The sequence below is a fragment of the Paramisgurnus dabryanus genome, chromosome 10, assembly GCF_030506205.2.
Source record: "Paramisgurnus dabryanus chromosome 10, PD_genome_1.1, whole genome shotgun sequence".
Classification (NCBI taxonomy): Eukaryota; Metazoa; Chordata; class Actinopteri; order Cypriniformes; family Cobitidae; genus Paramisgurnus; species Paramisgurnus dabryanus.
This window is the reverse complement of record NC_133346.1, coordinates 30,306,283-30,333,949: the sequence shown is the minus strand read 5'-3', so window position 1 is coordinate 30,333,949 and position 27,667 is coordinate 30,306,283. Positions and strand designations below refer to the sequence as shown.

Here is a 27,667-nt window from a genome sequence, read left to right as displayed (position 1 = left end):
CTGTGCTGGTGTGATTATGCTTTTTGCGCTACAGAGAGCAAAGTACTTCAGTCGACCGTTCCTGCATTTAAGAGGCACTGAAATGAGGCACCGAAATCTGTGTTCTGATTCGGCCTGGTAGGTACCGCACATTTAGGCATGGCACCGGGTTTCGGTAGCCAACCCTACATAGGATACCCAAAAAGACTTACTTAACAAGAAAAGGTACTACACACAGTACTGTATCAGCAACATGTCTTATAAATTTGCCATAGAGTTTCCTATGCTGGTCAGCAGCTAAAACAATCATATAGTTAGGTTTGATGTGTGTAATCAAAATACATTATTTTATTAAACTATACAATAGTTATATCCAGTGTTATCCAGTTAACATACTGTAATTAGGTGAGTGACATACATACTTTAATCCTTTACACGTTTCTAGTCTTCTATTAAGTTTTCTCGACCTGGGCACCATTCTTACCTCTCTCTCGTCTCTTAACTCTTTCACCGCCATTGATGAGATATCTCGTCAATTAAGAGAAAGCGCTTCCCCGCCAATGACGAGATTTTCCGTCTTTCCGCAATTTTTTAACCCCGGAAATATTGCCCTATGGCAAGCGGCTGCATGTCCGTGTCTGTTTTAAAGATTGCTCTGAATGGGATCTCTCTGCTTTTTGCTCAAAATGTGGTGTTTTTGCAGAAACCTACCCATATTCAAAAGCTGATTACAAAAGAACCACTGAAGGTAGGAAGAAACGTTTTTTTAGTTTGAAAGCAGAGGGTCTGTTCTTTCATTTGGTATATTGTATGTTTATATATTTAAAGAACAACATTTTCTGGAAGGCATTAAAGCTGGCGCTGGCTGGCAACTTTTTTTGAAAAAATGCTGGCGGTGAAAGAGTTAAATGTAGAATGATCTTGCGTGAGAGTGTGTTATTGAAGTTGAGTTTTTTTGCTTGAGTTGCATTACTTGCAGCAGAAGACGCGTTTAAAGGGAGAAGCGCATGTTTTCGCGGCAATTATGCTCCCCGATTCACGTCATTTGCATCGCCCCAGGGGAGGATGTGTCTGATTGCGTCTTTGCATTTACTTTATATGTAATCTGCTCGCGCAAATTGTTGAGCTTGCGTTGGTGAGTATGCCCCATACTGAATGGAAACACATTATTCTCTTTGCGTCAGTGCACATGCACTAGTGCAGCGAGTACACACGCACCAGCGCAGCGGGAACACTGGCAAGAGCAGAGCGAGACCTTCAGCCTATGTGCCGGGGCTTAGCCCCGGACGGCCCCGGCCCAATTTAAACCCTGGGTACAACAAAGTTCTGAAGGTATACAAGAGTCAGGGGAGCATGACTAAGTCCTTTAAAAAATTGTAGGTGTGGACCAGAACACACTGGCGCTGTCTGCTCCCCTGGCAGAAATTGCAATTGCTTGTCCAAAATTCTTAAAGAACCTTCCACCATTTAACCCAAAAAAAGGAGAAGCTTTTAGACTACTCTAAGCGTTGTGCAGAGTCAATAGCCTCTTTCACACAGTAATTCTGGTAAATTACCATGAATTTACAAGAATGAATTTACCAGTAAATACAAAAATGTGCTGTTCTCACATGCAGTGACGTTCCGTCTTAACAATGGCGGGTTATGACTTCATATCCACGGCCCGTATTTTGTTGTTTTCACATTTGTGGCAAACGCTGACGGTCGCGAAGTTGCTCGTGACCAAACAACATGCGTTAGGCGACGTCGAAAGAAACCTGTGTTTGCACATTAGGCCTCAGTTCACAGAGAATGTACTAAGGACGTCGGCAATTCAGCAAATAGATGGTAAGCTGTTTTAAACAACTTTGGTGAAGAAATGTGGATGTTAACCTTAGGTGTCCTTGACTTTTAAGCAGCATGTGTGTGTGTGGAAACGTCCATAAACACTGCAGGGGTAAACACGTCACACCTATAAAAACATTATGATTGGCCCAAAGCTGTTAGCGCGGTCTGACGTTGTCCATTCTAAATAGAGCCCGACCGATATATCGGCAGGCCGATATTATCGCCCGATATTAGGCATTTTCCAAACTATCGGTATCAGCATTCATAATGGCCGATAAATGAATATAAAAAACCCGGACGAAACAGCCTTCAATCATGTCATGAGTGTTGCCGTTGTATAGTTTGTCCACTAGAGGGCACTCTACAACCTCCCTGTTGGCAACACTCGTTTATAACGCGTCACACATCCTGCAACCTGCTGATCCAGCCAGAGTCGGGCAGAGAGAACAACGGTTAAGTGAGTTCATGGTGAGTTGGTCACGAGACAATAAAAGAAACAAGTTTCTTTTTAAAATGCATTATCATATTATTTTAGTTAAAACTCATAAATAAGTACAAATAATTAATGTTAGGGAAATCTGTTAATGTTTTGTTGCGCATTTCTGAAATAAAAATTAAAATATCGGCCTATATAACGGATTTTAAAACAAAAAAACATTTGTATTGGTATCGGCCGTAAAAATCCTTTATCGGTCAGTCTCTAATTCTAAATGCCGGTAAGCCTATATTTTTCGTTCACACATAGCGGTTACCGGTAAATTACTGGTAATCTTACAACCTCTCTTACTGGTAAAATGGCAGCACTGATTTACCGGAAAGGTTCTGTTCACACATGACCTGTTAACTGCAATCTACCAGTAAAGACTGCATGTGTGAAAGGGACTATTGACTCCAGAGGTCAGTACTAAAATTGAAGAGTTAAAAGCTAAAGGGAAGCTTCTGCCAATAAATTACAAACACAGATAAGCACCATAATATGTAATTGTGTATTAATGTTATAGTTTTCTATTGGGGCTATTTTTATTTTCTCTTTAGTTTTTTTCAAAAGCATTTCCATTATGTAAGAATGCACTTAAAATGTGTTTAAGTTTCTGTTTTGCTTAGCAATGTTTTAAAAGACATTTTATTCTAGTGTTCTATTGTTTTAAAGCATAATAATAAAGGTTTTGAATTATAAAAATATCAAATATCAAACTATGTTACAGATGGATAAGGTATGTAGATACACATAAAGTACACTTTTGATACACTTTATTTTACGTTGCTTTTACCTGTGTAATATTCTGTCATTTAAATGTAATTAAGAAGCTAATTCATGTATTTAAACTGTGAACTATGTAACTAGTAACATATGTAGGTACTTGTTATTACATACTACACAAAGTACTTTCAATATGATTACATTGTAACACATATGTAACAAAACATTTTATTACACCAGTAGTTAGCTTTGTAACAGACTCGACCTGTTGTCACAAAATGTCTCGGAGTCAATGCAAGTTCACAAATTTATTGTGAAGAGAGAAAGAGAGTGAGACAGAGCAAAAAACACAGTTCACAGGAGAGCCACACGCGACGACCACTGCCAAACCCATTCTGGATGGAGACCGGGGAGTTGGTATGATACACACGACTGAAGATGAGAGTGAACCGGAACCTGGAGACTGATAATCCACTGTGGTCTTGGACCTGGGAGAAATCCACACACGGCTGATGACAGACGGCAAGATCACCTCACACGACAGAGGGTATGACACACACACGACTAAAGGTGAGGGTGAAGTAAACCGGAGAAGCTGGTAATCCACTCTGGTCATGGACCGGGGATAAATCCACACCCGGTAGATGACAGACAGTATGATACACACACAACTGAAGAAAGCCGCTGGAACCCGGAAGAGACTGGTGTACCGCCTAAAAACTAAGCGAACCAGCTATACCGGGAAAACAGGCAGAGTTCATTCGAGGGCAAGTTCACGTACATCCACAGGCGTGTGAACCCCGGGCATTGACAAGCTTCCGGATACCGGGGACCAAACCTGAGATTGCAGAAGAGAGAGAGAGAAACACAGAACATTCGACAGGACATGGCAAGGCAGCAGGACTGTGACCCACTGAAACAATGAGCGCGCGACGAGAGACAGGACAACGTGCTATTTAAAGGAAAACACTAAAGAGACACAACAGGTGAACCATTACCGAAACGAGCAGGCAGGGCTAGTGCACACGAGGAGCCGTCACCAACAGGTAAATAAACAAACACAACACACACACACACACACACACACACACACACACACACACACACACACACACACACACACACACACCACCGATCACCCAGGAGTCATGACACCTGTTACATATGTTTAACAGTTGCAGCTTATTACATGCTGTTCCATAACTTAGTTACATATTAAGTACATTTTGGCCATCCCATAATAGTTTAATTTATTTTTATTTAATTTGATTTAATAATAAAAGATAATGAATTTCAAACTGTACCAATCATATTAATATAAGTACATATGCATATAAATAAATTGATATAATTTATATAATATGTATAGAAGTATTTTATACTTCAGTTCATACAATAAAAGTTAGATCATCCAATAATAGTTTTCTTTATTTTATTTAATAATTAAAGATAATGAATTTCAAACTAAAGTTACTGAACCAATCATGTTTTTATTAATATAAAAACATATGGATATAAAATTTATATAATAGGTATAGAAGTGATTTTTTTTTAACACAGTGCCTTGCCCTCGACCAACTGACTCCTTCAAGTGACTGATTGTCACTGCCTGCACTTTCAACTGTCCTCGCGGCTGCTGCAACTTCCACTCTCTTAATCTACTCTATAAAACAAAAAGGGGACAAAAAGGTCATATTGTCTTTGTGCATATAGATGAATTAAATAAATTAATAGCAGAGCTGCCAACTTCTGAGTTCAGCTTGGAGTGAGATTTTTTTTTTTTTGGGGGGGGGGGGGAGTGTTGTGGTAATAATTTTTAAGTCCTTAACCAATTGATAATAGTGTGGATTTTAGCTATTTCTGTATAAAATAGTTGGAAAAACTGCGTAAAAATGGATTACAATACAAATCTAATCATATTTTACAAATTAAATTGAAATAAAGGTTTTACTGAGTTTAAATGACTGACAATTAGAGTCTTTATTATTATTTCATACACTTCTACTATGCTTTCCTTCTGATAAAAGTGCCAAAAAAGTTCTTAAAATCTAATGAATAGGCTACTGGTCTCTGTAAAATGTATAACTGCAGATAACAGCAGCTTTGATTCAGTTTATCCACTGAGAAAGAGAAGCATAAAGTGATGATTTGTGATTGATTGGTGATAGAGGGACTGTCACAATCAAATAAACCAAATGAGTACTTTATATTAAAGCTGTAGTCTACGATGTTGAAAATCGGTTGAGAAAGCCTGAGACGGTTAGTAAGTTTTAAAAAACTCATCCCGCCCCTCTGTGCTACCTGATCCCTCCCACCGGGAAACGAACTGAACAACGTCACTCATTCAAGCTTTGATCACCGGTAGTAAACATCAGAACAGAGATTTACCGAGCAGTAAACACATAAAGCCTTGAAGGAATGAACAATTACAATTATGATTGCAATTGACGTTATTTACATTCACAACAACGTTTGGCATACGTTTTCCCTCCTGAGCTTCAAGAAATGACTTTGTAAATATAATTACTTTGACCCGTGATACGCGATGCTAAACGGCTAACATTCCAATGCCGACCGGCAGCATGAGCATGTTGTTACCAGACTGATAAAAAGATTTATCTAACACCACACACAATATTTGTAAATATAATTACTTTGACCCGTGATACGCGATGCTAAACGGCTAACATTCCAATGCCGACCGGCAGCATGTTGTCAGACTCATAAAAATATATTTATGTAACCTCACACAATAAAAGTATAAATAGATGCGTACCTGTTCAACAAAAAGTCCGCCATGTCGGCGTCGGTTTTCAGCCCCAAATCTCCCTGAAGCTTCCTCCAACGGTCAATTGCGGACCCTTTATTGATTCTACTTAGAGTCCGGCGTTTTTCACACTTTTTTTACCTCTGCTCTTTCCTCTACAGACTTCCCTTTTCTTCTAACCTTTACTGTAGGGACAAGAAGCTTGCTGCTGTCGGTTAGTTTTTTCCATTAGTGAGATGTTGCTGCTTCGCTAGCTAACATACACTGACACAAATTTCATGTCGCAGGCACGAGAGGGGCGGGGTGGTGTGCGATGGGGTGGAGACGCGATTGCGAGGTGGATTTTCAAGCGTACGGGGATTTGATGAGAGCAGTTAACCAATGTAAGGATGGACAGTTTACATTGGTCAATTTATCTGCCGCCGTACATCCAATAGACTGAATGGATTTTTAAAATTCTTTTTTCTCTTCATATTGTTAGGATTTAACTGTAGAACCATAACCAGCATCTAAACGAGTTTATTAATAATGAACAATCTTTGAAATCGTAGACCATAGCTTTAAACTAAAGCAACAGATAATGTGCATGTCAAGACCATATAATTATATTTCGTATATATTATTGTTTATAGATGTCAAATATCAATTGACTTTTTTCTCTTTTATTAAAAACTGTCACAGCAAACATCACACAGGCTTGTACTGATTACAGACATGCACACGCGGGTGAGGGTTGATTAAAATAGCTGTTTTCTGAGGGTATCTGTGTGCGTGGAATCCGGGCAGGTCTCTGCTTCTCATCCAGACCTTGACGCTTTGTGTATTCGACTGGTGCGGCGCTGACTGATCGGCTTATGACATCAGAGTAACGCGAGAGCAAAGGTAAAGGCGGACCCTTTTGTAACATTTCGAATTGCTCTCGCGGTACTCTGATGTCCTCTCTGCCGAACTTCCTGCGCAGCGCCACATAAAGTGAAATGCTCTTTGACTTTTTGCAGCAAAGTACCAGCAACATGAGAAGTGGTGGCACGCAAAAGACAGTGAAGGTACGCTTAAATATAAAAGTGTCAGTACTGCGAGCACTGGTTTAGCTACTTACATTGTGCGTTGCTCTTTCACCATCGCGCAGCCGCGCACTAGCTCTGTAGTTTGTAGCTGGCGCTCCGGCATCTGTAAACAATAACTCCACCTTCTTTGATTTGATTGGCCTTCGCATCATTTTGACTTTGACGAGCGCTTTATGTTGATTGAGGCAGGCCAGATAGAGATAGCTAGGCGTTTTACAGTATGTACAATTATGTATATTAGGCAATTATTTCATGACTTTTATTAAACTCAATGGGAATGTCAATGGTGGGCACGAGCCTGCGTGAGAAAATGGATGTGTGGCGTGAGAGCGTGAGAATGGGGTCAATTGCGGGTGTTTCACGGTGAATGCGTGAGAGTTGGCAGCTATGTAATAGAAACAATACAACTTTAAATTCACACTTGAGCTATAGCCTACCGAGGTTGTGGAGGCTTCTCGTCTGCATTTTTGGGAGTCAGCACTCCCATGCCTTATCAGTGCATATCTTAATGCGCGCCTACAGTTTATATATAAAAAACAAACAAGAAACTGCAGTCAATGAGCAGCCGGTAGGGGCTGGCTGCAGTATGACTCAACCTCCTCGCTCATGTGTTATCAGTCAATAACTGCTCAAGATTTTGCTTCAGTATAATTTTCAGGACAATTAGAGCAGCTTAGTTTTCGGGACGTCTGGTCACCCTACCTGTAGTAGTAAATTTCCCTATGAGATCCATGCCTATGAGCTCAAAAGGGCTGCTGACCTAAAACTATATAAGAAAGCATACATACAAACAGAGAATACAAGAGAATTTATCAACAATTGAAAAGCTTAATTACTTTAGTACCCAATCATTCAGAATTGATTTGAGACTAACTTTAGAGACAAGCTGCAATACCTGTATAGGGGTCTAATCAACTGTCTTCTTTATATCACATCCTTCTGACTGATACTACACAACTGGTAACCTTCAGTATAACAAACATTACTCAGTTATTATTGTTTTATTAGTAAAATAAATATAATATTTAATAAATATGTTGACATGTGTGAGTTCATCTGAGAAATAAATCACTGAACAAAAATATCTCTCTGTTTACACTGATGGCTTTCTTTTACGTTATGGTTATTACATCTTTTGATTACTTTGGCTGCGTTTACATTTTGCATTAACATGCGATCTCGGTGATCCATTCACACAGATCCGATCATCTGTATATCAGGACACGGCCGTTTACATTTGTCACATAAATGTGGCTTCTGTATCTGGATGTGTGATCGGATCCCGTTCAGGGAGACGCGCGCTGGGTGGATAGCTGTTAATCACAGATGGCTACAGCTGTCTTTCGCCACATGATTTAGGGTTGTCGCGGTAACCGCAATCCCGTATTGTACAGTGTTACTGAGAAGCAAACAGCAGAGAATAACTAGCAAACCCAAAAACTGTGATGTTCACATTTAAAGCTTTATTTTTTTTTTTAGCTTTAAAGGCTTTATCTTTGTCCATCTGCAACGTCCGCGCCAGGATGCACGTTTCAGCCAACGTTACCTGAACTTGACTTTCACCCGCATGCTTTTCATCAACAACAAAATCCGTGTGAAACATTAGGATGACCTTCTAGACTTTTTAGTCTGCCTGAATTCATACGTTTTTGATGTATGATTTACGAATATAACTTAACTAAAACAGCTAACAATTTCCTAAATTTCCTGTTTATGTCTCCCTCTATAGTCGTATAGTTATGTAACACATTTATAAGTAACTTACTTTGTATAAAACCAACATTGAATAAATGTATTTGGTTAATGTTATTATGGTTTTTAAGTGTTTTCAAGTAACTTAAAATGTGTTAAATGAGATAGAAACTGCTGACTGACCAGAAAGAAGCGCAACATTCACGTTGATATGCCGCCATGGAAACTCAAACATTATAACGATTTATTCAATTCTGCCATTAAATATTAAATCCCTCCATAAATAGTGGAAACATGTTTAACATATGACTGAATAAGTTAAATACAGTCAACAGTGTTAAAATGCTTTTGTATATCGATTTATTTCAAGATACGTTTAAGCTAGCTAGCATTTCTCCACAAATATAAATGTGTGCGTCTCTCACCTGCGCTCCATGACCTAACGTCCTTTATTTTTGACAGCTGTCAGTGAGATGAGATGATAGTGGGCGGGGTTTTGTGTGACGTTGGCCTGCAAATGCAGATACGATGGCTGGATTGCGTTTACATTACACTGAGATCCGATCACAAAGCGTCCTCGACTACCTCTGCATCAGGACACACAGATCAGATAACATTCCGAACACAAACGCGTTTACACTTGTCTTTTCAATGTGTATGTGGACAACATCCGGATACAGGTCGCATGTTAATGCCAAGTGTAAACGCAGCCTTTGATACTGCTTAAAAGAGACTTTGTATGTTCTAATATTGATGTTCATTCACTTGCATTGTACCTACCCAACCATCAATGTCTGAAGTAATTCCAGGCCAGTAGTATCTCTTGCAGATGGCATCCCTGGTTATAATTTGGCTACAATGAGCTCCTAATGGACTGCTGTGGAATTCTTTAAACACCTGGTCAGCAGCCTCTGACCCACAAAGAACTGTAACCTTCAGTTCCTTAGCTGTGCCTGTATATTTAACATAGTACAGCTCTCCATCTATAAATAAGTGCAAACCATGTTAAGCAGGGCCGGCGATTGCTATAGGGGGACTACTCGGTTGCCTAGGGCGACAAATGTACTCGGTTGCCTAGGGCGACAAATGTATTGGGGCGCCGGGTGCCCTCTGTTGGGAGGGGAGTTGCGTTACGTTAAGCAAGTGCTCAGATGCTTGTGCTGTAAGACAATTTCCTAAATAAGATAGCACCTCCCCAAAGGACACTGCATGGGGGCAAAGTGAGTGCGCGGGAAAAGCCACTCTCCACGATTCACAGTGGACTTCCCACTGAGACACATTTGGGTTTCAAAGACACACCTTTAGGGTGTCATACATTTGTATTCTTTTCTCTAAAAGCAAACTGTATATGAAATGCTACATGCACAAAGAATCTAAAATCTGTATCTTATTTGTTTTCTATTGAAATGTCTCATCGCAAGTGGTTACAGTGGTCTCACTCATATAACAACAGAATTCAATGTTAAAGTATATGTGAAAATTCATTCAATGTTGATAGACACCTCCCATTCTAAGCATAAACCAATCACCCACTGTATACAGATTAAGGACAGCCCTTAGTTTTTACAACAACCAATCAGTACAAAATTCCTATATGCTTTGTTCTCTGGCTATTTAAGGAGATGTGTAGAAGATTTAGGTGGGACTTTCAATATCGAGAAATGCACCCCCATGATGCTGTCCTGGCACAGCATCATGTATTGTTATTTTACTTTGAGGAATCTGTAACCAGATCTTCATCTCATTACCAGGTATGCAATGGGTTTTCGTTTGATTTTCGTATTCGAATTGGAATGCATGACCAACGACCACCAGCAGAACCCGCTTTACCTCCGCCTAATCTCCTTAATCGTTTCAATGTATATATAAATATATCTCCCAAGGGTTTTTCCCTCCTAAGACTTTTTTTTACTTCCCCTGCTGAGTCTGGGGTTTTTTTTCTCATAGGGGGTTTTTCAACCCGGGGAGGCAGCCTTCTTGGGCTTAACTTAGCACCCTCTTCTTTACGTTACATTAGCAATACGCACGCTTATAATGTTGATTCATAGCCGCAGCAAATTTAGCTGCTTTTGCTATCGTGTATTATGTTGTGCTATCTGTCGTTTTTCTATGCTTTCCACTGCTTCTATTATTGTAAAGCTGCTTTGAAACAATCACAAATTGTGAAAAGCGCTATATAAATAAAATTGAATTGAATTGAATTGAATTGTAAATTGGCTTCTGAATTATGTTTTCTTACCTGGTAAATAAATTGTTACATTTGTATTCATTCTATCTTCTCTGTTTCATTAACTATTATAAGTTACTATAAGTATTACGAGATCCTTTATCACCATAAATCTACGACAGGGGTATAAATTCATGCTAATTGTCTATACCGATTAACTTAGAGGTTCAGCCATTACTTTACTATATGTGGACTATCAGATGATAAGTCAGGACCTCTGATCAGTATCTCTACTATAATTATAGTTTTGAGTTCTGTATTAAGTTGGATATAGTTGGCTGGGTTGCATAATATTTTCTAATGATAATTAAGGGCACGCCAGCATGGGGCAGTTGCTTCAACCATTTCCTCTGGTTACACGGATAGACTAATTATTTAACCCTAACTAAGTTGAGGGTAATTGTAATGATTATTCGAGGGCTATATAAGTCAGGACCTCTGGTGCGTTTAAGTTTAATTATTTAACCCGAACTAAGTTGAGGGTAATTGTAATGATTATTCGAGGGCTATATAAGTCAGGACCTCTGGTGTGGTTGAGTTTATGTTTCAGAATCCGCACAACGGCTGGTGTGGGCTGATATGACATTGGTAATCGAATGAATGAGTTCAATGCTAACATGAGTAAATAGAATGATCAAACGATTATCCAAGTTCTATATTTACATCAATTTGATTCATATTACAATACATTTTATATCTTTGGAGTCAGATTATAAAGTTGCGTAATGTTAAAACCGGAAGCACCGGAAAAGACCGAATGCGCTATAAACCGGCCATGCCGTTTGGATTCCGTCGTTGGGCCAAGCGGATGGATGGGGTCATATTTGGACTCCTTACAGTGCGTTGATGTAAAATGAAGCGGTCCACTAAATCCTCCGGTGCATAGGGACAAAAACGGGAGAAAGGACGAAGATAAGAAGAAAACCCAGGTAATGTTAAGTCTTCTCATCAGTGCTGTGATGGATCACCTTTGATTCGTGATCCGAACGTTTGGCTCGCATGCGATTCGCGGATTAATACACAAGTTTAAATTGGAAAAAGTTTATCATTTGCACGTGTTTCAAAGGCTTGCAAATGTTAAGATTCAAGTGATTTTAAACAATTTAACCATAAAAAGGCGCTAAAGTGAGCAGCTTTCTGTATGCACATGCATTTGAATGTGTCCGGTCCAGCTCCAGTCAGTCAGACGTGATCATCTATGCCCTTCAAAGATCAGAACTCTTCATGTGTAAACTTTAGAGAGAGTTGCGCTACTGTGTCTCATATTGTAGTCCATTAACTTACATTTGGTGAATAGAGCAATGAAAAACCGGGTAACGTTTTATGTGAAGCAAAGCGACTGTTGCTGGGACTTTTAGAATTCCCCCTCCGTCTGTGCGTGCGCGCATTTAAGGGCACTCAAAAGTGGACACACTGAGAGACGCACTGAGAAAAAAACAAGCAAACATAAAATCTTTCAGTTCTTGACAGGGCGGATAAAAACAAAAATATACAAAGTATTCCTTTCATAATAAAAACGTGTTTATTTCTTAAGTTTATGTATAGATTAGAGTCAAAAACTAGGTCCAAGCTTATCTTAGAGACAGTAACCTCAATTAACCTACTTAAGTGTCATTTAATGTTAATCAAACAACCCAAGACAAAGAGAAAATCACTTCTGTAGCTCTAAAAAAATTCAAATTATATTTCATTTGTACAATAAAGACGGTGTTGTTATTAATTTAATTTGATTTATGTAACTTTTGCTAATTTTAGACCGTACTTAATTTGCAACTTTCTTCTTTTTTATAAATGTTTGTAATTTCTTTATTTGTATTGTTGTCTGTGCCTAAAAAACCACAATGTGATCCATCACACCCCTAATGTTAAGTTACCAAACAAAATAAATTTACTTAGCGTATTTCATGGTCCTGCCTTCCTGTCTTAGTGATTTATAGTTCATGTGGCAGGATCGTGGAAGTACCCATGTTTGGTGTGGTAGCTCACCCTTACGAAAATTAACCATGGTTTTACTACCGTTAAAACAAAAAAAACATGGTTACTGTAGTAAAACCATAGTAACTACAAAATAACCATGGTTTTGACAATCATGGTTTTCAAAAACCATAGTTAAACCATAGTTAGTGTAGTAAAACCATGGTTTTGCTGATAGTAATCAATACACCAAAAAACCATGGTTACTACGCTTTTACCACAATATAACCATGGTTAATTTTCGTAAGGGCATGGCCTTTGGTTTAGGTAGTGTGCTCCGGTGTCTTGTCTCTTGTCCCCGCCCCCTCGTTCTCCTGCTTATTGGTAATCATTAGTTAAATCCCATCACCTGTTCCCTCCTTGTTAACTTGTTTGGTTTCCTTATTTAAAGGTTTCCTTTTTTCTGTGCAGGAACATTTTGTACCGTGTGTTTGCCAGTCGTGTTCGTCGAGAAGTCAAGTCTAGTTTATCTGTCTAGTTGTTCGTGAAGTTTAGTGAAAAGTCTCTGTTAAGTGTATATTCCCTGTTGTTGGGTTTTGCCCCCACGTGGGCTATTGTTTTGTCTTGTGTTTTCACAATTAAAGTCTTTTGTTAACCCTTCCATCTCCGTCTGCATTTGGGTTCTTCCTGCAATCCTGACAGCTTAGTGACAGCAATGAAATGTCCAATACTATCACTAGCTCTAGCTAGGCGGTTTATGTTCAATAATGGCAATAAAAATAATCATAATCATAAAAACATGATAACAAACAGACACACATTGAACACACATGTTCCTTTTTGTTTACTGTTAGCTTGTTTAAAGGCAGATGCTGACAAGTTTCACTGCATGAAAAGTGTGATTTTCGTCAGTTAACAGCACTGTACATTGCCACAGAAATTTCAGGTTAAGTGATAATCAAAACATACATGGACCTTTAAACAGTTTTTGGGCTCAATTCGCCTTTCCACCTCATACGACAAATGACGGCCGATAAACCAAAAGTCATAAATTTCCTATGGAGAGTTGCAAAGGGGCTGCGTAAGGTGCCGTCCATCATCGGATGTGTAAAGTTTGGATCCGTTTTGAGCGTTGGATCCATTAAAAATTTTGAACTTGTGCGAATACACCGCATACAATATGCCGACCAGAAGTGATGTATTTCAGTGTATTGCAATAAAAAAACTCTGTCTCAGGGGAAAATTATTAAATTCTTTTTGTTTAACTTTATCAGTAACATCTAAATCCTTAAAAAAACTATGGATTACTAAGAAGTAATATATTATTAACTTAATATGTTACGTTATTTTAAGCTTGTCTCCATATTAAAACTTATTGGTAGTCTTTGTTCATATAGAGCTGTTTATTGTTTCATGCGTTTGCATTCATTTATTTATTTCACTATGGTAAATATTGAAATGAAGGCTTTTGCGCTGAATTGAGCTTCTCTCCCATGTTACGATTAAACTGAAACTTCATTTCTACTCACAATTCCTACCAATACTTAAACTAACAACTATTTTACTAAGTATTAATAGGCAGTAAATAGGACTAGGATGCAAAAGTAGTTAATAATTAAGTAAAATTGGACCTTAAAAAGTATGACCAGAATTTATGTGTTTTAATGCTTTATTCGAGCAGTTTCTTTTTTTATAATTTACTAAATATGATTTATACAGTAATTAGTTACTTAATACTTTGTATTAATTTGTACAGTAATCTAGTTACATGACTGAAGATGTAATTAGCAGTGTTAATTTTGGCAGCAAATAATGATTTAGTCTAAGTCTTTTAAAAACACACCATTTATTTTAGTCTTATTTAAGTCATCTGAAATCTTTTAGTCTTAGTCTAGTTTTAGTCGACTGTGGGGCAGTTTCCCGGACAGGGATTAGACTAGTCCTAGACTTAAACACTTTTAAGAGCTCTCAAAACTTAAAACAACTTGCACTGACATATCTTAAAATACACCAGTGTCCTTTGTTTTACCTCAAAATGCACACAGGTAATGTTTGTAGTAAGGCATGTTTGTTAAAACTAGTTATGTTTCCTAATTAAACTAAGGCCTAGTCCTGGATTAAGCTAATCCTGGTCCGGGAAACCGCCCCTAAATATCATAAGAGTTTTGGTCTTAGTCTAGTCTTAAAGTGCCCATATTATGACAGCCTTTCCACAAGTTAAATAGGTGTATGAGATCCATAAAGCATGTTTCAAAAGTTGTTTGCTCGAAATAGCTTGTAGGAAAAGATTGTTACCCATCTCTAGGAACCTCTAGCTGGATCCCAAACCGCCTACTTCCATAATATATAGTACGTAAAAAGCGCTACTTTGCATACTATATAGTATGGAAGTAGGCGGTTTGGGATCCAGCATCTGTTTCAGGGCAGTTCAGATTGTGCCATTTTGAGCTAGTCATTACATATTTATGAGCTGCTGCTCCTTTGATCACGCCCCACTACTAACGTCATGTGCGCGTGCATAGTGATATCGTGAGCAGTACAGAGCATACTGTGTTAGTATTTTATATATTATTATTATTAACGGTTTATGTTGCCAACAGACAAATCGAGCAGAAAAGTATCACTAATAAGTACACTACATGAGAAGAAACTCATCATGACACACAATGATTCCAGAGTAAATTGTGATGTAGGAGTTTCAACAATAAACACGTTTTCCTGGACAATACTAACATATTCCAGTTATAAAACATTTTCAAACGCATTATTTTCGCAAATTACAGAAATTAAGACCCGGCGGGGGATGTATACTGCTTGTGGACCGCATGCTAATTGCTAGAAGCTAGCGGGAGGTCCGGACCGTTACAGTTATTAGAGGCTCGGGGGTTAGCCTCGTCAGAAAAGCCGGGGCGGTAAGGCCCGGTCTTGGTGTGTCAAACTCATCATGACACACAAAGATTCCAGCGTAAATTGTGATGTAGCAGTTTCAACAATAAACTCGTTTTCCCAGGACAATGCTAACATATTCCCGTTATAAAACATTTTCAAACGCATTATTTTCACAAATTACAGAAATTAAGACCCGGCGGGGGATGTATACTGCTTGTGGACCGCGTGCTAATTGCTAGAAGCTAGCGGGAGGTCCGGACCGTAACAGTTATTAGAGGCTCGGGGGTTAGCCTCGTCAGAAAAGCAGGGGCGGTAAGGCCCGGTCTCGGTTAGTTGGGCAAAACACTTTTAAAGGACAAGTTCGGTATTTTAGACTTAAAGCCCTGTTTTCAGATTGTTTATGGTGAAATAGAATGGGTTTGACTGAAATTTCGACATTTTCGGCTTCAGTTGACAATTTCAACTAAATGTGCATAAGCAATCTCCATATGGACACGGATAATGTAACCTGCCCCTGAAACACCCATGTGCCTGCCTAAAATGCTGCAGCAACAAATACCTACTAGCTAGCTTTAATGAACACTCTTTGCACTGCCACATTCAGAAACCTGAAAGAAGAGAACTAACATTAGAAACCATATTTAAACAGCTAGTTCACACAATAATGAAAATCCTGTCATTAATTAACCCCACCTTATGTTCTTCCACATCTGTAAGACCGTTACTCATCTTAGGAGCACAAATCAAGCATCGCGTTAGTTCAGGCATGCCACGTCAGTCAAGCATGCATCAGCTGATAATCAGCTGTTCATGAAGCGCACCAATCCTTTCACGACATCTGTAACAACCGACGTTTTAAATTCCCATTCATTAAGTCGCTTTCTAGCGCATCGCTGCTGCTGCCGCTATTTAAACTCCCTCCTCCAACCCCGACTCCACCAAGCCGGAACCTGTTGTTCGTTTGTACCAATATAACTTTATCTTCATCATACTTTTCCTTTCTCTCTCTCTCTTTATTTATTTATTTTATTATTATTATTTTACTTATTTTTTATTATTTTTTTTTTCAAACTTGTAAGTTCGCATACTAATACTATGTGTGATTAGCCTATTTGTTTTGCTGCTATACGGGGGGGGGGGTCTATTTTATTTTATAGCCGCTGCTCTCCAGGCTCTGTCTATGCATGTGCATGGACGGGCGCGTGGAATCTTTGCCCAGAACAGAACCATACCACCAACACTAACTGTATGCATATCATTTAATAAATCTTTATTTGACAAAGTGGTCCTGACTGAAATTAAGATTTTTAATAAATTTAACAGCTTTCTGGTGGTATCACAGTGAATTAAAGCGAATGTGATGGACTTTTGCTTGCTTCAGCTATAGTATCTCCTCTGCTAACAACTACATGCTTTTGCTGATTATGGCTCAAGTGGAAATATTAGCAAATATGCCAGTTTTGAAATGACATGGCATGTGCTCTATGGGGCTTTTTACATCTGGTCACTTCATGTGTTTTCTCTGATTGGATAGCTATCCGATTTGTTAAAACTGTTCCATTTACATTTGACCACGTAAATGCGTCTTGGCAAAACGGATATGAATCCGATCTTTTACCCCCACCCAAAATGCAAATACACTATTTATTACTCCGCCTTAAAAAATTTACGATGATGTTTATGCAACAACAGGGCAGCACTTACTGTATGTTGGGCAGGGGATGCACGTCTCCTTGCTCGGCATGAGCTGAAGCTCGCAGTACAGCGCAGCAGGAGAGTGACAGCGTGGTGATTTAATGCAGGTCCATGAAGGGAAAAGCATTCACAAAACTCTCTGTTAAAGTTTTATTTCTTTGTTTAATATCATTTAAGTTTGTCATTAGACTCTTTTGTTGATTCTAGGAAGCTTTTTACACACTGTTGTCGCTCCATAAAGCAACGAGCGTGTCGTCTTTGTTTGTTTACCTCTTTGCCGGCTAACTTCTGGGTGACTTGCTTACGTTTGGGAGGAGTTATGCGCTGAAAGATGTGGTTTCATCAACCAGATGTATTTTCACTTGTCCAGTTTCATCTGAAATGAGTCCAAGACCACCTCCTGAAGTGGTTTGAGTGATCTCTAGAACGTTACGGAGGGCATTAACACCTGGTCTTTTTACGAACGGATAGCTATCCGATCAGAGAAAACGCATGAAGTGACCAGGTGTAAAAAGCCCCTATGATGTCCGTGTTGTGGGAAATGTGGGCGCAATCAACAAAACAAAAAAATCCACACAATTTTCATCAATAAAGAAATTAAACATTGCACTTTCACCCGAACTGTATTACATTACAGGATCTTCTTTAATAAACCAGCTCTCAAAATAAAGTGCTCTCATACTCAGGCTCACTGACATTGTTAGATGTGTCATGAATTACAGAAACTAAACCCAGATGCAGATAGCAGGTGAAACACAAAGACTTTAATTCAAACAATACAAGGGAAAATAAAACCCACAATAGGGCAAAACTACATACAAAAGCAAACCAAACTCAAAACAGATAAAGAAAACCTTGACAATTAAACTTGACTAATACTTCACAACAGATGCAAGACTTTACACATGAACTTTACTAAACAAACCAGCACAGGACAGCAAACACAAGGGTATTAAATAAGGGAGCAAATCAAGAGGGGAACAGGTGACATGAATCAAACAATAATGGTATGATTAATGAGGAAACAAGGGGGCGGGGTCAGGAGAATAGAATAAAGACAGGGGGGTGCTGTGGCCGACAGCGGAGAAGAGACAGGGACCAAGACAGGGGCCGCTGCGGCGGGCAGCGGAGACTAAACAGGGACCAAGAAGGGGCGCTGCGGCGGGCAGCGGAGACGAGACAAGGACCACGGCACTGCAGCGGCCTGTGGGTGAGGTGTTGGAGCTCCCTTCTTCCTAGGCCGAGTCACAGGGCTTGTGATCGGTAGGGGAGATTCAGGAGCGGCTGTCGCTGGGTCCAGAGGGACCATCACATGCAAGGCTGGCTCTGATTAGGGGGAGTCCAAAGCGGACTCCCAGGACACCCTTCTCCCTCTCTTGCCACGAAGGCTGACAGCTGCTGCAAGGGTCTCGGAAGTTGAGATGGGGGGAGCAGGACCCTCAAGTGTCGCGATGGACAAGACGCGATCTTCTGGGATCACCAGCAGTGGGGCAGGTAGTAAAGCCATGGTGGAATCCCGTGACTCCACCCGACACAGGTGATCCACCAGCTATCGGAACGGCTCTCTGCCCCTCACGTTCAGGCAGAGACGGAGGAATGTTGAGGCCCGCAATAAAGGTAGGAATTTAGGAGCATCTCAGGCAAGAAAAACTTCCTCGCCTCCAGGGACTGGGCATACTCCCTCAGGGCCATATCTCCTTGGGGAGGAAACGGAGCCTTGCCCATATTCATGTCCGCAGCAGTCGACTGCCACCATTGTTCGTGGTCACCCGACTGCCGCCTGGGGGAAAGAGACATGCTGTCTGCTGGGTTCTTTCGCTGGCTAGTTCGTTCTGTCATGAATTATAGAAACTGAACCCAGATGCAGATAGCAGGTGAAACACTAAGGCTTTTATTCAAACAATACAAGGGAAAATAAAACCCACAATGGGGCAAAACTACACACTAAAGCAAACCAAACTCAAAACAGATAAAGCAAACCTTGACAATGAACTTGACTAATACTTTACTAAAAATGCAAGACTTTACACTTCACACATGAACTTTACTAAACGAACCAGCACAGGACAGCAAACACAAAGGTATTAAATAAGGGAGCAAATCAAGAGGGGAAAAGGTGACTTGAATCAAACAATAATGAGATGATTAATGAGGAAACAAGGGGGCAGGGTCAGGAGACGAGACAGAAAGCACATGGCTAGAATAAAAAGAGCCAGTGGTTTCACACAAAACATGGGCCTGTCATCATCCTGCCTCAAGATTAATAATAAAACAAGGACAAGAGGGCAGAATCATGATAAGATGCTGCTTCGGATTCAGAAAAGTAAAAAAATGGTTATTGACCCAACAAAATTGTGTTTATTTAAAGTGATTTTTTTATCTTAGTTTATCTTTATTGGCTTCTGTCACTTTATTTTGTAGAGATGTATTATTATTCCTTTTTTTTTTTTGTCCATAACATCAACATAAATACTGGCTAAATCTGGCGTATTTTACATATTTATGTATTATTAATGTGCACTGTCCCTGATTAAATAATCAAATCAAATAAATAAATAAAAACATTTTACCCCACAGAGCAAGAATCTTCAAAACTTCTGAGCGCAAACTTCAAAACCCTTCTTACGTTACACACACAAAAAGGGGACGGAACTTAAGTTGGAAGATGACACAGGAGGGCACCGTTCAGGAGGTAACACCAAGCCGCTTCCGGGAGGAAAATGCGGAAGCAAAGGAGAGAAACAACGCGAGAATACTGACGAGACGATTAGATTCAGCTGCGGGAATAAACGGGAACAGGTGATTGGGATAAGGGATATTTAAAGTGTTTTTCAACAAGAGCAGCGTCAGGCAGCACAGAGAGCGAAGTCAGGGCGGAGAGACCGCTACAACACAGAGAGAGAGAGAGAGAGAGAGATAACTAAAATGAAAGGATAACGTGAGATGGCTGGATACAGTGGAAGTATAGAAGAGAATGGTAAAAAGGTATCTAGTAAAGAACAACACGGGCTCAAGAAGATAAGTAGTGCTTGTTTATGTACACTGTGAGAGATTTCGACCGCTGAGACCGCCGCCTGAATTACATTTGGATTAAGAGGGATCGTTTGAGGTTGCAGTGCTATTTATCATTGATCACGTGTGCTGTGGAAGTGTTTGCAGTAAATACACATGAGTGGGGTGAAGAGTAGTGGAATCGGCGGCAGCCGACGGAACGAACTCTTGTGCAATGGTACTCCATCTGGCTACCAACTTCCAGGGCAACATCGCTAAATAACTGTAAGTCACAGGTTTTCATTTTGATTGAGCTCTGGGAGAAACTGTGGAGATTACTTAAGTATTGCTAGCAATGAGTCCTAAATCTCTGTCTGTCTACTGTTGAGCTTAGCATCAGCATTAATGTACTGTGACTTGTTTACCTGTCTCATCTCTCTGCAACGAGCTGTCTAAGCTGAAGAACCACTACAGCTGAGAAATACTGCTGATGTTGTGAGTAACATATTTATTCTCTCCATGCTCTGCCTGCATGTAGCGTAATGCTATTGAAACCGAGTTGCTTACCTGTCTCATCCCCCTGCAACGAGCTGGTTGTGCTAAAGAACCACTACAGCTGAGAAATACTGCTGATGTTGTGAGTTACATATTTATTCTCTCCATGTTCTGCCTACATTCAGCGCAACGCTATTGAAATTGAGTTACTTACCTGTCTCATCCCCCTGTAACAAGCTGGTTGTGCTAAAGGACCACTACAGCTCAGAAATACTGCTGACGTTGTGAATTACATGTATATTCTCTCCATGTTCTGCCTGCATTTAAGCGTAACGCTATTAAAACAGAGTTGCTTACCAGTCTCCCCCCCCCTGCAACGAGCTGGTTGTGCCAAAGAACCACTTCAGCTGGGAAACACTGCTGACGTTGTGAGTTACATATTTATTCTCTCAATGTTCTGCCTGCATTCAGTGTAACGCTACTGAACTTGAGTGACTCACTTGTCACATCCCCTTGCAACGAGCCGGAGCTACATGAGCGGAGGAACTATAAGGTCTGAAAGTACTGCGAAATTATGAGTAATGAGCCTCTTCTTTACCTTTGACTATGTTTAGACAGTGTTGTTAGAAGTGGCGAAGTGAAGTCAGCTGGAGATACTGCTGAAGTGGTGAGCTATACCCGTTTGTGCCTCTGCCTTGAACTCAGTGAAGCATTGTTAAATCGACCAAGTGTATTTACCCCCGTCCTGACCCTACGAGCCTAGTGGAAAGTTACGCGGGCCGAAGTATTGTTAAACATCCAGTTATACTTACCCTGGTTTCTTGAACGAGCCCAGTTAAGGGGTGCTAGCACCGGGAGACCTTTTGCCTCACTGTCAATTCCAGTTTGAATCTAGTGGGGAGCCATTGGAGTTGTAAATTCTTATTTAACTGTTTACCTCTCTGTCGTTTGCTTGGCGAAGGAGATCTGCAAGTACATTTTGGTTAAGCCCAAACAGAGCCGCTAATGTTGCAAGATACTTACCGTGTTTCCAACACAGGACCGAGCCGGTGGAGAGTTGTTGGAGCGGAGGGACATACTTACCCTTGTCTCCCACAAGTGTGCCTAGCGGAGGATCCTTGAAACCGGAGGTTAAATTAGCTCCCAACTCACCTTCGGAAGTAGTCTGACAGGACCTCGTCTACTGCGAGTAATACTTACCTTTGTTCTCCATCTCTCTCTGTTAACAGCCCCACAAGGAGCCCCTAACACGGGGTGATTCTTACCTCTACCCCTATTGGAATTGAGCTAGCGAAGGCTCGTCAGAACCTCGGACGGCACGTGCTGCCCAGTCCTTGGACCAGGACCTGACAGCTCTGGAGGCTGCGACGAGGGAGGGACGGAGTGGCCTGCGTTCCGGAGAAGACTTGGAAGGCTTTTTATCCCAATTAACTTTGTTTTAATAGTAAATAAAACTTGAGATCCCTTTGAATTCCTGTCTCTGGAGTTGAGTTGCGGGGTAGCTCCTCAGGTGGGACAGTAGAGAGTGAAAGGAGGGAGGTGGGTCGGCGAATAGCGTCGCTCCCCCCCGCCTGTGACATAGCCTTGTACTTTGTAACTAGGTCCATTGATAACTCATGGTATATATTAAGATAGGTAGACAGACTAAGGACTAAGACTAAGGTAGACAAAAATGTATGATAAAATAAGTATGAATACATGCATAAAGACGTAGAAAATACCTGCATATGTCAGACTGATCTTTAAAGATGCGATTATTAATGTGACGTGCTATAAGGTTTACGTAACTGTAGCGGTCTCTTTTCACTTCCTATTAACCCTCTGGGGTCTAAGGGGTTTTTAGGGCCCTGGGGAAGTTTTGACATGCACTGACATTTGTGCTTTTTTCAGTTGCTTAAAAACATATTAATGGCAAAAGTCTCATAGCACTGTGTTCAGCACAAACTGGGCTACAATATCATATAATCAACATGTTTGTATTTTTGAGAGAAAAATGTTTATGCGTGGTTTTGAAAAAGCAAAAATTTTCTGATATAAGTCCACAAAACTCATTCTAACAGGATCTAGTAGTCTAGAGTTTTTTCTTCAAAATTATGTAAAATTAATATGGTCTACTTATTCACATAAAGCAATATATTGATTTACAATTTCTAAGACACTTTTGCTTGGGAAAGGCTGTATGCGTGGAAAGCTCCTGAATAATCAGTGATTGACAGCTGAGAGACAAAAGAGTTGAATAATGAGCCACATAATGAGCCTTGTGGGGATGTTCAACAGGAATGTAACTTTCTCTGTACTAAAACCATGATAAGGTTTACTTTTCAATATAATGTAAATACACACACACATTATATATATATATATATATATATATATATATATATATATATATATATATATATATATATATATATATATATTTCTATTGAAATATTTTCTTTTCATTTCACAAGTATAAGTTACCTTTTAAAAACATAGTAGCCTAATCATGGTAAAGGTACTGTTTGGCCATCGTAAAATGAACACACTTCAACACAAGGTTAGTGTTTGTTAACACTCTGGGGTCGACGGTGGCGCGGGTGCCGCAAACTCTTTATTTTTCAATCACTCCGCAAAGAGACTTAAATTACTCTGCTGATTTTTGACATACAGATATGATTTATACATCATTTCAAACGTTAAAGTGTCTAGTTTTTTTCTGTCCACTCCCAATAAAAACAGAATGTTGTGCTTTTCGCAAAATTAAGAAAATAAACATGATGCACGTTCTGTTCTCTCTCCCTCAGTGAAGTCCTTTCAGAAACGCGTCAGAAAAATAAACTGTAACTTAACGAATACTTGGTGTAGAAACAAAAGATAAATGTCTACATAATGCTTGGAATGTCTCCTTTTAAATGATATAAGTGAAATTGAAAACAGATATTGTCATTCGGTGTAAACTGTATGAGAAGGAGGAGAAGTACCGTATTTCGCCAGTTACCTCATTATCTGTAATGAGATCGGATCGCCACACCCCCGCGCCATTGAAGTGAATGAGCAGAAACATCCATATGCATGACTCGTGCCTCCTGCAGTCAATGGATATGCAATCCACAATCCAGTCTCTCCATTCCTTGTTGTTCCATCCGATTGCACCAAACATGACATAAATCCTTATTTCCTTGCGTATGTGTGTCAGTATCTCCAGACGCGAGTGTTTTCTTTGTTCTTCCGTCAAACAGTTCACGCGATTGGAACACACATACACAAACACGCGAGTCAGGAAACTCGACGCGCTTTTTGGTATTCTTATATAATGCGCGATTCCAAACAGTACAATCCTTATTTAGTTGCGTCTAAGCGCATATCTCCGCACAGCAAGTTTATTAAACACAGGATCACTCGCGTGTGCACACATTCACTGCTTTCATGATCAACACGTGAGGTAATGGCGGCGGTTGTAAACAAACATTGATACGTTTACCACGCGTGTCCCTTGTTGTGTTTCTACTATAATGATTACAAATACACAAATAAGAGTCCAGACAACGATAGGCAGTTGTTCTTTTGAGCTTTTTACTGCACAAAAGTAAACCTCTCGCTGGCCAACCAAACACTAACCCTGGGTTGAAGTGTGTTCATGTTAAGATGGCCAAACAGTATCTTTACCATGATTAAGCTACTATGGTTTTTAAAAGGTAACTTATACTTGTGAAATTAATAGAAAATATTTCAATAGAAATATATATAAATATATATAATGTGTGTGTGTGTGTGTATTTACATTATATTGAAAAGTAAACCTTATCATGGTTTTACTACAGAGAAAGTTATTCCTGTTGAACATCCACACAAGGCTCATTAGTGGCTCATTATTCAACTCTTTTGTCTCTCAGCTGTCAATCACTGATTATTCAGGAGCTTTCCCGCCTCCATGCATACAGCCTTTCCCAAGCAAAAGTGTCTTAGAAATTGTAAATCAATATCTTGCTTTATGTGATTGAGTAGGCCATATGATTTTCACATCATTTTGAAGAAAAAACTCTAGACTACTAGATCCAGTTTGGAAAGTCTTGGGAAAACATGTTTAGAATGAGTTTTGTGGAGTTATATCAGTGACTTAAAAATTTTGCTTTTTCAAAAACCACGCATAAACATTTTTCTCTCAAAAATACAAACATGTACATACATGTTGATTATATGATATTGTAGCCCAGTTTGTGATGAACACAGTGTTATGAGACTTTTGCCATTAATATGTTTTTAAGCAACTGAAAAAAGCACAAATGTCAGTGCATGTCAAAACTTCCCAAGGGCCCTAAAAACCTCTTAGACCCCAAAGGGTTAAACATGCATTTTACTGCTTCTGCTCTTAGCTTTGCTCTGAAATGTGTTGCTATATGCGTTGCATGTCCAAGCTAAATTGCATCCATAGCACAATCTATTGATTAAGGGATTCAAATAAATATTCTGGGAAAGAGTTGATTGGTGTTGTGTATGGAAGGTATTTTGATCTTTTTTAAATTAATTAAATGATAATTTAAAAAACATCTTTCCTCGTGCATTACACGTATCCACAAGAGCTTCAGCCTGTTTCCACTCGGCTTCCGTGTTCCGACTCACCACTCGCTCGTACCGGTTTCACCCCCAATTCTTGTGCCTCTTTCTGCATTACCACACTCTTTTTATACTCCTCCTCACCTTCCAACTCATCCAATCGGCGGTCGCCGCGTCATTCCACACACCTACGGCGGATTTTGGTGATTTGGGGTTGCCCGGGGATACCCGGAAGTGCTGGTGTTTGTCTAATTCGGTCCGGGCGGAACTTCTTCTTCTCCCACTTTTGGTTCCGCCCCAAGTCACTCCGTGACAATCACGTCTGGACCGGACACATTCAACCGCATGTGCCTCTGTGCGTAAAGAAAGCTGCTCATTTTAGTGCCTTTTTGCGGCTAAATACATCCACACCGCAGACATGTTGCTGCAGATTTGTGCAAACAGCTAAACCGTGAGTGAAACCTGCTTGAGCACGGAGTTGAGGGGTGGGTGACGACTGATAACAGCTTGACCGTGAGTGAAACCCAAATGCTAGCGCACAGATGGGAGGGGCACGGTTGACATTCATTTTCAGTTGACATTTTCAGCTGGATTTTTTCAAAACAGAAAAGTAAACAGAGACAGAATTGCTGCAGTAAAGACTTGAATGAATGAATGAATGAATGAATAAAGCTTTATTTGTCACATGGTCACAAGATCCAGTGAAATGAAACCATCAACCTCTCCATACATACAATACATAAAAACAATGTGGTAGACAGAACAGGTCGACAGAGCATTGAGAAGTAGTACAGCCTTACATGAGGAAGGGTAGGTTAAAAAACAAACCCCCAGACTATGCTCCAAAGGGAGTACAGTTTGGGAACAGGGAAAAAACACCTCAGCAACATAAGCACATAGTCAGTACACCTTACAACATGAACAACAGACGACTTGCAATACGATAGGTGGGAATGGGGGTTCGAGATAGCCCAACGCAGGCAAGCATCCATCCGGTCCTGCAGCCATAATCGGCACTGGTCCCAGACCCGTCTAGCTGGCTGATGGCTACAAAGCTGCGAAGGCGAGGGATTTGGGTACTGGGTGGTGATTGCATATGTGTGTGTGTGAGTGTTCGTGTGTGTGTGCAGGCCTTGAGGAGTCACTTTGCCTGGCATCCCAAATCTCGGTGCCTCAGTCCGCAGGATGTTAAAGCGTTAACACAGCAAATTGCCATGGAGACAGCCTTGGTTAGGTCCAAACAGAGTCAACAATCATTAGGTGTCTGTGGGAGAGGGGTAAGGGAATGCAAGAGCGTCTCGCTGAAGTGCTCTTCCGAGGGAGTTGTTATTACAGCAGCAGCCTTGGCCGAGGCCAGTGCTGGATAAGGGGGGCCGAAAGCAGATAAGATTGGAATTATTTGGTCTTGGGGCAGGTAACCGCATTCCTTTACACGATTACTCTCTTAGTCCATTCTGGTCCATCAGCTTTTTCAAATCCGTTAGCATCTCCTTGATGTTTTTCAAATCTGTTTGCATCTCCTTGATGATATCCATATTGCGGGTCATTTCCAAGTTGTTCTCCAAAATGCGGTTAATAGTCCCAGCCTGAGCGCTGACCGCTCTGCCCACCGCTTCAATCATCCCGGGCAGCTTTTTTGGACTTTTGGCAGCTGTCACCGTCTTCTTAATTTCTCAATAAACCAGGGCAAAGCCTAATCCAGTCAGCAAACCCCAGGTTATCATGGTTACGAATAGATAGATATCTTCAATGTCCTCCACGGAAAGAGCCGCCAGAGACACGACCCACCACCTCTCCCATGCGTCCATCGTGTAGCCAGCTGCGAACGTTCCGGCAGGGCAGACAGGTTCCCCCGAACCCAAGCTTCTCGTCTAGAATATGGTGTCAATTGCGTTGAGAGACCAGTTGATCAAATCCATGATTTTTAGTTTCGAGAGCAGTGCGGAGAGAGTCTCTCAAGTTAAGTCACAAGACTATACGACACAAGGCTTTACAGTATTTACAACAGGACATTTATGCAAGATAACAAACACATTCAATATTGCTTCCAATTACAGTATAAAGTAAAAATTAAAACATTAAAAACAGAAAAAGCCACAGAAGAATACAGTAAAAAAGAAAATCTTATCATCTAATCTATTGCGCTTCTATTTGGCCAAATGTTCTCATTTTCATCACACCTGATATTTTCTTTGGCAAGGCATCTTGGGTTGAATCCATTGCCATTTCTTATCCACCCTGACAGTGTTCAGTTGTGATGTCTGGGAATGCACCATCTATTGCATCCAGGTGGGACTGGAGAAAAACGCTTAGGTTACTCACATAACCCCGGTTCCCTGAAATAACTGGAACGAGCATTGCGTCAGTTGCTGAGGCTATGGGGGAAA

General features: G+C 40.3%; 1 long non-coding RNA gene across 1 annotated transcript in view; it reads left to right on the top strand.

Moving 5' to 3' along the window:
• Nucleotides 1-3,219: 3,219 nt before the first annotated feature.
• The window catches only part of LOC135718230 (uncharacterized), a 35,268-nt gene continuing 10,820 nt past the window's right edge, over nucleotides 3,220-27,667 (top strand). The window contains exon 1 of the long non-coding RNA XR_012337804.1: nucleotides 3,220-4,053. This is a non-coding gene — a long non-coding RNA (uncharacterized lncRNA). The remainder of the gene's footprint in view (nucleotides 4,054-27,667) is intronic.